Genomic DNA, 13,688 nt, shown 5'->3' on the forward strand with positions numbered 1-13,688 from the left:
TATTAAATATCTTTTTCTTTCCATGTCCATATTTCTGCTTCAGATGTTTCCTGATCTTCCTGTTTCTCCCTGCTTTGGGGACTCACTCCATCCTGCTGTGATGTAACCTGTGTTAGACCTTCTGTATCAAATCCTTCACTTCGCAGGCACACCATAACTTCAACTTCTATTTTTTTTAACTTCTTTACTGATCTTCTTTTCTGTGGTCCATCTTTGTGATATTATTTTTTTATTGTCAATTTTTCCATATCCAGATGCCTTCATCTGTATTTCTCTTCAAATATCTTTGGGGCTACTTTCTTTGCATTGATTAATTTGGCTTTCTCCTTTGCATAAATATTGCACCACATCAAATCTCTTTTTCTTTCCTATGCCCATATTTCTTTTTTGTACTTTTCAAATATCTCTTCGTTTTGATGTTTATATTTTTGCACTTCCTCAGATCCTTCTTTTTCCAAACAGATCAAGGTTTCTTGATCTATATAAAACCTGTTGTATTAATGAACACAAATTATCATTTGAAGCTTCTGGCAAGTTTTCTTGCGGAAGTATTTTTCTTTCCTCTAATTTCTCTCTTAATCATTTTGTATATCTTGTGTCTGGAAATTCTGGTCTTTTACATAGTAGTAACAATACATAATTTCTTTCTTATCCTCAGTAGTCCACTTTATTGTCTTTATGGCTCTTCTTTGGCCTATTGGTTTTTGTGATTTTTGTGGACTACTACTTCCTTCTACAATGGGGGAGGGCATCCTCCCCCTGGGCCTGACCTGACCCTGTTGTAGTGCTGTTTATGTGTTTTGAGGATTCTACACTGTCATCTTTTCCAGTTCTGGCACCAGTGCGCCTACCAGGATTGGGCACTTTTTTATCCTAGGTCTTGTACACCCAGCTATCTTTTTTGTTTTTGACTTACTTCTATCCATGATATATGCTATATAAATACAGTCTATATATCAGTGTTGCCTTGATGATGTTTTGTGAAAACAGGGTCCACCTCATGAAGGTACTCACCAAGACTTGAGGATGAATTCAATTTCAGCACTACTATTCTTCTTTGCTTGCTGACCTTTCATCTCTCCATTTGGAATATGTATGCAGTGTTGCTGAGCCAGAGCCAGAATCGCCCCACTACTAGTACCTATAACCTGCTGTCCTGCTGCAGGGACTCACCAGGTATGCTAGCCATAGGTGTCAGGCATTCAGATACAGGTGTGGGGTACACACTGAGCTAGCCAGAATATGTCAGGGAGACCTGGACAATCTGTGAAATAATCCTGTATGACATTGGCAGACCATCAGGGGCTCAAGGATGGTACATGATGTGATATGCCAGCTGTATCCACTAGTATGTTCTGTCAGTGTGACACCTCTGCACTGGCCCATTAATCAAGGAGCCTCAATCTTCACTACTACCACCAGTGAGGGACGTACACAATGGGATGATGACAAATACACACACAGTAAAATACAATTACCCTTCAGAGCACACAAAGATCATGGCTGGTTTCTCCCTCTCTCTCCAGATCCCTAATAAGACTCCCCACTGACACAGCTATATGGTTAACATCTCAGCAGAGCGCCCAAGCCAAAACATCCATCACCCTCTCTGTCCAACCTGTGCTTTGTGTCCCTGCCCAAGCAGCTGACACATGCACTTTCAGATTTGATTTATGAATCTCACACATACACACACACTCCTGGGAAAGGCTGGCACAGGTTTACCAACTATGGTCCCTTTTACCCACACTTAAAGGTAGTTCCGACTGCCACAATCCAGCTTTTTATCAACTACTGTAAGGCCCTTACCAAAGGGTGACAAATCCTACTGTGTGATGTGCCTATTAGCCAAATGGTAAGTATGACCAAGACTGAGTCTATTGGTGTGGGCTATACAGTGTCACCGAATACGCATTGTTTCATAGGCTCATAGGTGTGTACTAGGCTAATGGCCCTGGGGCCTTTACAAGCCTAGCCATAGGATTACCCTGGCATAGTGCTACCCAACCTTAGTTCACAGTGCCTCTGTCGACTAGAGCCACTGGTGTTATTCCCTGGGTGAATTTTCTGTTTCCCATGCAAGTACCCTAAGAGCTTACTTAGTTCTATACAGACCAGACACAATTACAAGGTTTACCTATTTTTAATAATAGCTAATAATGGAACAAGACAATACTCAATCAATACAGTAACTACAGAGTTCAGACTTACAGGGAATAATTTCAGACAACATTGCAGGACAGTCTAAAATAATTACAGCAAACATCTACTGTAATAGGTTCATAGGATCTTAGGAAGATACTAGGCTATTGGTCCAGAGGCCCTTATAGGCCTAGCCAAGACTTTTGCCCATGTTCCTTCAACGTCAGCACCTGTTTTCCCAGTCCAGCAGGGACACAGGTGGGATCCCAAGGGTGTATGTTCTGTTTCTCATCCAGCTGTCCAGGTTCCCCTTAAAGAGGCCTAGTGAGGTGCTCTTCATGCCATGGAGAAGGGACTCTATTCCACAGTTGGCCACATCTTTGGGACACAAATCTATCCCGCAAACAAGTTCTATTCATGTCACAGACCAGGTTGAGGCCTTGCGTGCAGGTTGCGCAAGTTTAGTATGTCTTACAGACCTGCAGCAACTCCATCAGGGATGGGTCAGACATGGCTTTGTATGCCAGACAAAAGTCACCTCTGAGGAGTCTGTATGAAACAGAGTGGTGGGATAGGGCTTTTAGCCTGTCTGTGTATGGCAAATTTTTGAGGGCCTGGAGTCTCCTGGTGAGGAACCTCTGTGGTCTCTCCAGCTGCTGCATGTGCTTTGCAAGGTACATGATGAATAGGGCACTGTACTCAATAATGGGCCTTATAAGGGAAGAATACATGATATTATGACCTCCTTGTCCCTGGATGAGATACCCTTACTTATGAGGCGGGCCATGTAGGAAGCTTTCCATACAATGGAAGCAACATGGTGGTCAAAAGTCAGGTTGCTATCAATCTGGGTGCCCAAATCCCTCACAACTGACTGCATGCTTAGGATGTTATTAATGTGATAATTTGTGAGGACATCACTCTCTCCAAAGGGGATGATGATGTATTCTTTTGTATTCATCTTGAGGCCATGTTTTTGGCACCGCTCATTTGTTTGGGTGAAACCCACTTGGAGGATGTCCACATCACTAGGGGAATTGATGACAGTTCCCAGCTTGCAGTTATCTGCAAACTTGGTCAGCCATAGCCCACTGGTTTTGGCCTGCACTTCAGAAAAGTATATTCCACATAACAGAGGCCCCAAGAACAAACCGTGGGGTATGCCCTTCGGTATGGGGTCTCCTGCTTGAGGTAGCTTCCCCTATTTTGATTAGGTGGGTTCTATCAGTGAGCCAGTTAGCTACCCATCTGCTAACATATAGACTGATGCCTAGTTGACAGAGTTTATCTATTATGCCCGAGTGGGGAATAGTGTCAAAGGCTTTGGCCAGGTCAAGGTAGGTGGTGTGCACTGTCTTCCCTCATCCATGGCTTTGGTGACTGTCTCAAAAAAGTCAACCAAATGTAACAGACATGACCCCCCCCCCCTTCATGAAGCCAAACTATGTGGGATCGAGTGTTTGGAGGTTGACAATGTCCTAGCTAATGAGGTCCATAATAATCCATTCCATAACCTTGCAGATCAGGGTAGTTAGGCTGATGGGTCTATAATTTCCTGGATCTGTGGACACTCCACCTTTGTGTAAAGGATTGAGAGTGACTGTCCTCCACTCAGTTGGGACAAAGCCAGTAGTCAGGCTTTGGTTGAATAGAGTACCTAATGCTGCTGCAAGTTCCTGCCTGAGTTCATGTAGGATGCAGCATGGGATGTTATCATGTCCCATTGAGGCTGTATATTTTGCCTTTGAGAGATCAATGATGACCTGATCTGTAGATATAAGGGGAATGCGGCAGGCACTGGGAATGTCCTGATTTACTGATGGGGGGAACAGATGGGTGAAGTTTTTGCTGCATCTGTCAGCCAGCAGGTTTGCTATATCTACTGCATTTGTCTGTCATGTCCTTGACCACCAGTTCTAAACAAATCTGGGTGCTACCTTTGAGATTACGGACATATGTGAAGAAGGCCTTATGACTGTCTCTAGTAGATGTGGCAAACACGGACTCGAAGTTTGCTTTGGAGGATTTCAATAGTACTCTTATATGCTTGTTTAGGCTAAGGAGAGATTGCTTCCAACTGGGCACCTGCTCCTTCTTGGTCATGGACAGCACTATTGCAGATGTCCACCAGACAGGTTTATTCTTCCTTGCGAAGGATGATTAGTCCTGTTAGGTATTCCTGATTCCAAGCATCTATATAAATGTTTATATAGTAATTTGGTATAGTTATTTAGTATAGTTTTAGATACTTGTGCCATTTCCTGGAGGGGGGGGCTGTGAAGCTGTTTATACCATCCCTCAGGAGGCTGTAATCAGCTTTGGAAAAGTTTTTTTGTTTGACCCTAACTAGGGGAGATGGTGACTTCAAACATGACCACTTTATGGTCTAATCTTACAAGGGAGGATGACACTGCAGGGATGCTGCAGTGGTTACTCATGCTGATTAATACCAAGTTCAGGATATTATCATCTCTTGTGGGGTATTCAACTAGCTGTTCCAAAGCATTTGCATTATCAAAATCGAGGAATCTCTGGCCATTTGTGTTCTGGCATGAGTAATACTTCCAGTCTATGTTTGGGTAGTTAAAGTCACCCAGGATCAGGGTAAAGGATTGAATCTGGATAGATTCAAACAGGTCTAGATAGGCAGTTTAGGCATCTTGGGTCAGATTTGGGGGCTGGTAGCTAGCTATGATTTGTATAAGGGTCTTGTCAATGGTTAATTGCACCTGGAGCGTCTCCTGTACGTCATACAGTTTGACCAGCCTGGAGATGTGTATGTCTTTAATATATATTGAATCTCCACCTCCTTTGGCTTTACTACTCACAGTTTGGGGTCAGAATGTATGATAGGATGAGTAACCAGGTATGGCTGGAGTGCTCTCCACAGCTTTGAACCAGGTTTTTGTGACTGCGCAGATGTCAGCATTTACCATGGTTAAGATTATTTGCAATGAGTGCAGTTTCACGTTTAGACTCCTAGCATTTAGCAACATGACATTTAATTTGGGTTTTGTTACAATTGTTATGTTGGTAGTTTTAACCTGATCACTTTTCTGCCAGTATTCCCACCTGTGCAGTTTACTTAAGGCCATATTCCCACCCTTTGCCATCATTGGATCATTTTCAAAAAAGCTGAGCCAAGCTGAACAGTACGCAAACCCGCTATGCTGAGTTGAGCAGTGCTTATGGTGGCAAATGTTGAGCAGTACTTAGCAGTGTGCAACTCCACTTAGCTGAGCTGAATACTACTTAGAATGGGACTTCTTAGTAATGCTCATGCCAGCTAAGCAGATCTGAGCACTGCTAAGTATTACTCAGACAGGTCCTGTTTAAGCATTGCTTAGCTTGGCTTAGCAGTGCCTAGCAAAGCTGAACTAATGGCAAACAAATGTTTTCATTTAAAAAAGAAGTCAGAATTGAATATTAATTACTGATACATTATTATTAAGTGTATATATTTTACTTAAGCAATAATCAACAATGTCGGTGTGGTATATTAAGATTTACTCACAGTTGTTGTGGTTTAATCATGAGGGCAAAGCCCAAGTGATTAAATAAAGGTAACCGTGGGTAAATCTTACTATACCACAACCACGGGGTCAGTTATTGCTATTATACAATGACATTATTTAAGGAAAATGTTTGCTTTTCTTAAATAAATGTATTTGTATACCAGCGGCATGCTGTCCTTCTACGTTTATCCAGTATCCGGGGGCTTTTTCTGATGTACTGCTCATGTGTATGGGACTTGCATTCCCATGCATACCAAGTACATCAGTGCTTTGCAAAGGAAGCAATGCAGAAAAGAAGGTCTCTGTTGCTCCATTTTTGTTTTATATATATATATATATATATATATATATATATATATATATATATATATATTTTTTTTTTTTTTCTTTTAATATGCAAAAATAAAATGTTGGACAGTTTAGGGGTAGGAGAGAGAGAAAGGAGGAAATACAAGGATAATCAGATATTTGTCTTTAGTTTTGAATAACGTACCTGATTTTCCTAGTATTTTCTCTGAACTGTCTCTCTGCTATGTCCAGAGTCCAGATTATGTTTTTTTTGTTAAAAATATATATATATATCAAATTACAGTATACAGCAGTGGAATAGAGTTAGGGCAACTGGACCTTTTTCCATTGGTATATGCTAGGATTTACAATCGGCATACTGATTGAGCTGAACAATCAGTGTGCTCATTTTGGAATATCAGTGATCAGTCTTTGTATAATTTACATGACCTCTCCGATGTGCTTTCATTACATTACCTTGGGGTGTGACTGTACTGTATAGGACTCTTGTATGTAAATGGGGGGGGGGGTTCACCTTATATTTCCACTGACACTGGGAATTTGGACTAGCTACACTAACCTGGTTAACAAATGTTAATTGCTACATTAAATAAAATAAGAAAATACAAAACTGCTTTATCATGTAAAAGCTGAATGTCCTGTTTTGGTATTCAAACCACGCACCTACTACATGGTGAGCTGTAACTCTAATCACTAAGCTAGCAGGACTGTCCATATTTCAGCTATACTTTTGTATATAGCTTCTTCGATCGGTGAAATTTGGACAGCTCCCGTAGCTAATGGAGCTGTCCAAATTTCAGCTATAGAAGAAGCTATATACAAATTTATAGCTAAAATTCAGACAGCTCTGTTAGCTCAGTGGTTAGAGTCGTGGCTTGCCATGTAGCAGGTGCACAGTTTGAATACCAAGACAGGACATTTAGCTTTTACATGGGAAAGCAGTTTTCTTTTCTTTTTTATTTAATTTAATTTATTTTATTTAATGAGGTAGTATGGCACTTTCACAATGCAGGGAGTGTGTCACAGTACTTTCACACATCCTCTGCATTGCATTCAGTTCCCATTCATAATGTCAGTGTCTGCGGACACTGTTTTCTAATGTAAAGTGCCATACGGCACTTTCACAATGCAGGGTGTGTGTGACAGTACCTGTCACACACACCCCCTGCATTTATTTATATTGGTATTAAATTATTTCAGTGTCCACAGACACTGGTTTCATTTCTAAAGTGCCGTATGGCACTTCCACAATACAGGGGTCATGTTACAGATCTGCTCACACTGTAACACACCCCCTAGCACTTATTCAGTATCCATGTCCACAGATCCCTCTCAGTAGTGTGCCTTATTAATATATAAGGCACGCAGCAGAGAGGGGGATGTGGACACAGACACCATTTATGCAAATAGCGTTATTCCTACACAGAGTTTACTGAATCCTGGGTTATATTTTTAGTAGCCATCACCTCTGCTAGAAGGATTTCAGAACTTCAAGCATTGTCTTCTAAACCTCCCTACTTGATTTTTCACAGAGGTAGAGTAGCATTATGAACCAATCCTTCTTTCCTTCCTAAGGTAGTGTCAGAATTGAATATAAACCAGTCCTTTATTCTGCCAGTTTTCTTTCCTAAATTTGCAAGCAAAGGTGAATATATGTTACACTTACTGGATATTCACGGACAATTATGTTTTTACTTACACAGAACAAAAGAAATTAGAAAGACATATCAATTATTTGTCTCCTTTGCAGATTTTAAATTGGGTAAATCAGTTGCAAAGGCAGCTTTAGCCAGATGGCTGATGGATTGTATATCTTCTACCTTGACAAAAATAAGGGACGTAGAAATTCAAGGATATAACCGGTATGGTGTTTAAGAAAAGCTGACTTTATTTGCAGATGATATTATTTTGTACCTGATGGAACCAGAAATGAAACTTTTAGTGCTGTGGACCATACAGAGACATTTCTGGTTTGGGGGGAATTTAAAATGAATGAGGGTAAAACAAAGGCTATAACTATAAACTTTGCACCCACACATGACTTGATTCAGCAATACCCATAGTTATGGGACATGATAAAGTAAAGTGTTTAGGAGAATGGATTAAAAAGGATTTTGTTATGACAGCTAAGGATATGTAGGAAGAGATGAAACAAAAGATAATGCAAAAACTGAGAAACTGGAAGCTCTTGCCTATGGATATGGATAACAAGATTAAAGCAGTGTTTTTAGGCTCTTGAAGTTGTGAATAGTAATTAATAAAGAATTGAAGGATTTTATATGTGAGGGGAAGAGGTCGAAATGCTTAAAATACCTGGCCAGAGGTAAGTGCATGACTTCATTTGGCTCAATCAGTCAAGGTTAGGATTAGAAAGAGGCTTAGTTTTTCCCAGGATTTAATAAAATCTGTGTAGGAACAGTGTAGAGCCTACACGGACTGTTACCATATCTGTGTACACGGCTCCCCCTCAGCAGTGCTCCATGCTTATTAATGATGGTGCATTGCCGAGGGAGAGCCAAGGAACATGGGTATTGAATTGGTGTAGGGAGAGGTGTAGTGGTAACTATGTCTGCAGATGAGTAAGAGACTCGTCAGACTGTCCGTTGGTGCTATGTTAATTTTATAATTTTTTAAAATAAAAAAGCATGTTTTCATAGCATGGTGTGCAGTGACAATGTCCACACATCTAAAATTAGAAAACAGATGTATTTAATTATTTATTTAAATATATGTTTAAGTGTAGCTGAGCATGTTTGTGTGGCATGGCACTGCGCTCAGCACTGCTTATAGGTAGCTCAGTGTTATATGAAAGGTACACTTGATGTCTGAATATCCATGTAGCTTAATGGGTTGAGTCATGGCTCTATGTGTAGTAGGTCTAGAGTTTGAATACATGGAAGGCAAATAAGTATTTAATTTTAAAATACACATTTTGCAGATTAATTTAAAATATAGCTCTGCTGCACTCTGCTAAGCTCTGCTGAGACCTGTTAAAACCTGCTAAGCACTGCATAAACATGATAATGGCTGCCAATGTTTATGCCCTGCTTGGCTGGTTTGCACACTGTTAAGCCCTGCTTAGACTACGGTTCTGTGAGTTTTTACACTTCTCAGCTCAGCTGTGCTGGTTTGCGTGGTTCTAAGTGACATGGCGCTTTTTGAATGTTGTCCAATGACATGTAAGGATGGGAAAACAGCCTATATTAAGCTAAATAGGTGGGAATACAGCAGAATCCATTGGAGTTCTGTCTCTGAAGAGTATTATGGTAGGTGTTGGTGAATCTTCACACTTTCGGGTGCAACATTGGGGCATTCTGGAGTCCAGGGTCATGGTTGGACTCCTAGGAAAAAAATATGAAAACCGGTTGCTGCAAGGAGGTTTCCAGGGCTCAGAGTGTAAGGTGAAGGCCTGGGACTGGCTGTCAAGAGAACTCACCACTGTTACTGGTATCCCCTGTACAGGTGAGCAGTGTCATCACCATCATGATGACCTGAAACAAAGAAAGGGGGATCTCTTAGACATCTGGGTCCAAGAAGCTCAGGCAGGGAATGCCCCACAAGTATGTAAGTAATTTTACCTCTGTTCCACCAGTATATAATCTGAATGTCTGCAAAACTTGTATACATAATGGTGTGCTTCTCTCCCATCAGCTGCAGAGGAGAAGGCTCTCAATGTCGAACTGCACACCGGGCGCCTGGCCAGGTTGCACCATGAGTGTGGTGAGTACAGATGTATTATGTTAACTGTAATGATATAAGCAATAGAGTGTAAAGCATTAACTGTATGAAAGTATATACAATAAAGTCTGTAGTGCATTAAATGTGGAATTAGAGCTGTTTTGAAAGCAATGAATAATGCCAACAGTTGTACAATAAAAGTATGAAACAATACCAGTAACTGCATTAAAGTATAAACAATAAAGTCTGTAGTGCATTAAATGTGAAATTAGAGCTGTTTTGAAAGAAATTAATAATGCCAACTGTTCTGCAATAAAACATAACTCTATAGCAATAACACCAGGGAATATAGTACATATCAGAATTGTCTTGTTGTAACCATTGCAGTAGAGCTGTATGCATTTAGGCTGTAAGTTAATGTGCTGCAGTCAAGTATAACATTGAAATAGCTGTAGAATGCAAATGTAATGGCTGCCAGTTGTATTGTTTAACACATATAGTACCATTCAAGGCTGTCTCTAGGCCAATATAGTACCATTCAAGGCTATCTCTAGGCCAATATTGTTCACATAATGCTCTGTCATACACAAATAGGTAAGCAAGGTATATTTTCTTGCCGTGGGGTGCTGGTTTTTGCTTTGTGATGTGTGTGTCTTGTACACAAGTTTTGGGACACTGATCATTATTTAGTTACTAGTTTATCTGGTTTGTTCTTTTTCTTTCTGTGTGCAATGGTTATAATCTACCTTAAATATTAGCATGCCTGTGCAGTTTCTCGCTGAGATATAAAACTGGTTTGAAGGCTCCCGGCGGCAATCCTGTATTGTTGCTTCTCTTTCTGCCTGAGGTTACACTGTATTAGTACAAGAACCCTTCTGTTTGTTTGTATTTGGCAGCTGGCTATTCATCTCTTCACCTCCCCAGGGGTCTCCCACTGTGCTACTTCCTACCTGCACCTTGCCCCTGTTCGAAATGGGACTTTTTAAAGTGCACTGCTTCCCTACAGTTTTTTCCCTCAATAACATTTGTGTGGCTATTCGTCTCTTCACCTCCCCAGGGGTCTCCCACTGTGCTACTTCCTACCTGCACCTCGCCCCTGTTTGAAACAGGACTTTTTGAAGTGCTCTACTTCCCTACAGTTTTTTCCCTCAAGAACATTTGTGTACATGAATTGACTGTTCTGTATATTATACATTTTACTCTCATCACAATTTTCAGTGTTAGTACAGGACCCCACCTCACACTTGCTAGCAGCCTGCTGCAGCTTATAGTAGGATGTCCACATCATTAGAAGTTTCGATTATGGCTCCTAGTTTGCAGTCATCTGCGAACTTCATTAGGCAAAGACCTTCTGTGTTAGCCTGTACTTCAGAGAAGTAGATACCAAACAAGAGAGGAACCAGGACTGAACCCTGTGGTACTCCACTTGCTGGTCTGAAGTCGGATTTGGAGTCTGCTACTTTCACAGTGTGGGTATTGTCAGTGAGCCAGTTGGCAACCCATCTTGTGACATAGGGATTTATGCCTAGTTTAGTGAGTTTATGTATAATTCCAGAGTGGGGGATGATGTAGAAAGCCTTGGCGAGATCTAGATAGGCTGTGTAAACCACCTTACCCGCATCTACGGCTTTGATGACTGCTTCAAAGAAGTTTATCAGGTTTAGGAGACATGATCTGCCTTTTACAAACCCAAACTGGGTGGGGTCCAGAGTTTGCAGATTACCAATGTCTTTGTTTATGAGTTCCATGATGATACGTTCCATGGCCTTGTAGACCAGGCTCTTCAGGCTAATGGGGCGGTAGTTCCCGGGATCCATGGTGGCTCCCCCTTTGTGGAGTGAGATAACCGTCGCTATGCACCATTCAGTGGGCATGAAGCCTAAGGTGAGGCTATGACTGAACATGGTACTTAGGTGGGGTGCCAATATTTTTATTTTCCCCCTATTAATTTCTCTGTTTTTTGCCCTCCTTTTTCTTTTTTCTCCATTACCTCTGTTTTTATTCCTATCTCCCTTTACCTGATCTATAGCTCCTTCTCTTCTTCCATTTCACTGATTGTTTCTGGCTGGTCTGTCTCTTCATCTCGACTTGACTCTCTGTACCTCCCCCTCTGTCTCTCCCTCTCTCCCTTCTTTTTGTACCTTATAGTTCTTCCTGCCTCTATCTCCTGGCCCTCCCCCTACTTCTGTTCTCTCTTATTAACTTTGGTCCTCCCAAAGTTATATTATGATGCTACTACCTGTGGCGTCATTTTCAAAACAGTAATTTCCATTCTATGTGGTCCCTGTTCATAGGTTCATAGGTTAGTACTAGGCTAACTGCTCTTGCGAGCCATTTTAAGCCTAGCCAATTATCCCTTGTGAGATTCAAACCCTGCACCTTGTGTTTCTAAGGCAAACATCTTAACCATTAGGCCACCCTCCCAACCCTCTTTCTTACCATGGGCTACTGGTTTTCTCTTAGTGATGTGTGTGTCCTGTACAGAAGTTTTGGCACACTGATCTTTATTTAGTTACTAGTTTATCTGGTTTGTTCTTTTTCTTTATGTGTGCAATGGTTATAATCTACCTTAAATATTAGTGTGCCTGTGCTGTTTCTCGCCGAGGTTTGAAACTGATGTGAAAGGCTTCCAACGGCGATCCTATATTGTTGCTTATCTTTTTGCCTGAGGTTATGCTGTATTAGTACAAGAATCCTTCTGTTTGTTTGTATTTGGCAAGTAAATTATCCAATTATTTCTTGATTCAAATTTAATGAGTGAAGAACCGCTTTCAGCACGCAGTCCTTTACTCATCGCAACCTGCACAATGTTGTAATACTGTATTGATGTGTGTAAAGTGTCTTGACCTGAGGAAATATTGTATAACATCCTCCATTTAATAGCATTTAATGTATAAAATCCATAACTGAGTTTGGTTTTATACTTCTAAATGTTTATGCATGTTATGCTGTACTCATATACATTTGTTATATTGCTGGTTGTACAATTTTGTTATGTTGCTGTCACCTGTTACAGTTATTCTACAGATATTTTAACTGATACTGCTTTTCACTGTAGCTCAAACTATACAGTCAACAGAGTAAAGTAATCTAATTTCTGTTTCTCCTTTTCAGCTGGCTATTTGTCTCTTCACCTCCCCAGGGGTCTCCCACTGTGCTGCTTCCTGCCTGCACCTCGCCCCTGTTTGAAATGGGACTTTTTGAAGTGCTCTGCTTCCCCTACACTTTTTTCCCTCAAGAATATTTGTGTACGTGAACTCACTGTTCTGTATATTATGCATTTTATTCTCATTACAATTTTCAGTGCTAGTACAGTACCTCACCTCGCGCTTGCTAGCAGCCTGCTGCAACTTCGACCATTGGTTTTATCATAATTTATTTTTGCCTCTAGGTAGCAGCATAACCCCACTCCCTCTTCCAACTCTGTATTTCCGCAGTAACCGTCCTCTTGAAATATTTTTATTTTTCCCCCCTATTAATTCCTGTTTTTTCCCCCCTTTTTCTTTTTTCTCCATTATTTCTGTTGTTATTCTTATATCCCGTTACTTGATCTATAGCTCCTTCTCTTCTTCCACTTCACTGATTTTTTCTGGCTGGTCTCTCTCTTCATCTCGGCTTGGCTTCCCTGACCCCCCAGTACATCTACATTTATACACCCCCTGACTCCTCCCACATTCTACTCCAATCCCTGTTCACATTCTCCTAACCCCACCCACTTGCAAACCTTACTTTCCACCACATACACTTTAACTCCTCCTACAATGCTCTACATCACACCACTCCCTATTACTTCATTTGCCCTACTTATCTCTCTGTCTTGTCTTACCTATCTTACTTAATCTCCCACTCCTTATCTAACCTTTTTATACACTCCACTGCATCATTCTTCATCCTCACTCCCCCACTTACTCATCCATCTCACATGAACTCTTCACCTCCAACCCAAGCTATCTATTCAAACCTAAGCTTCTCCCATCCCCACTCCTCCTATACTCATCTCTTAAATGCAATACAAAAAATCACTATCCTCACACTGCCCATGGT

This window comes from Protopterus annectens, chromosome 5.part0 (genome assembly GCF_019279795.1).
Source record: "Protopterus annectens isolate FY-2018-M chromosome 5.part0, PAN1.0, whole genome shotgun sequence".
Taxonomy (NCBI): domain Eukaryota; kingdom Metazoa; phylum Chordata; order Ceratodontiformes; family Protopteridae; genus Protopterus; species Protopterus annectens.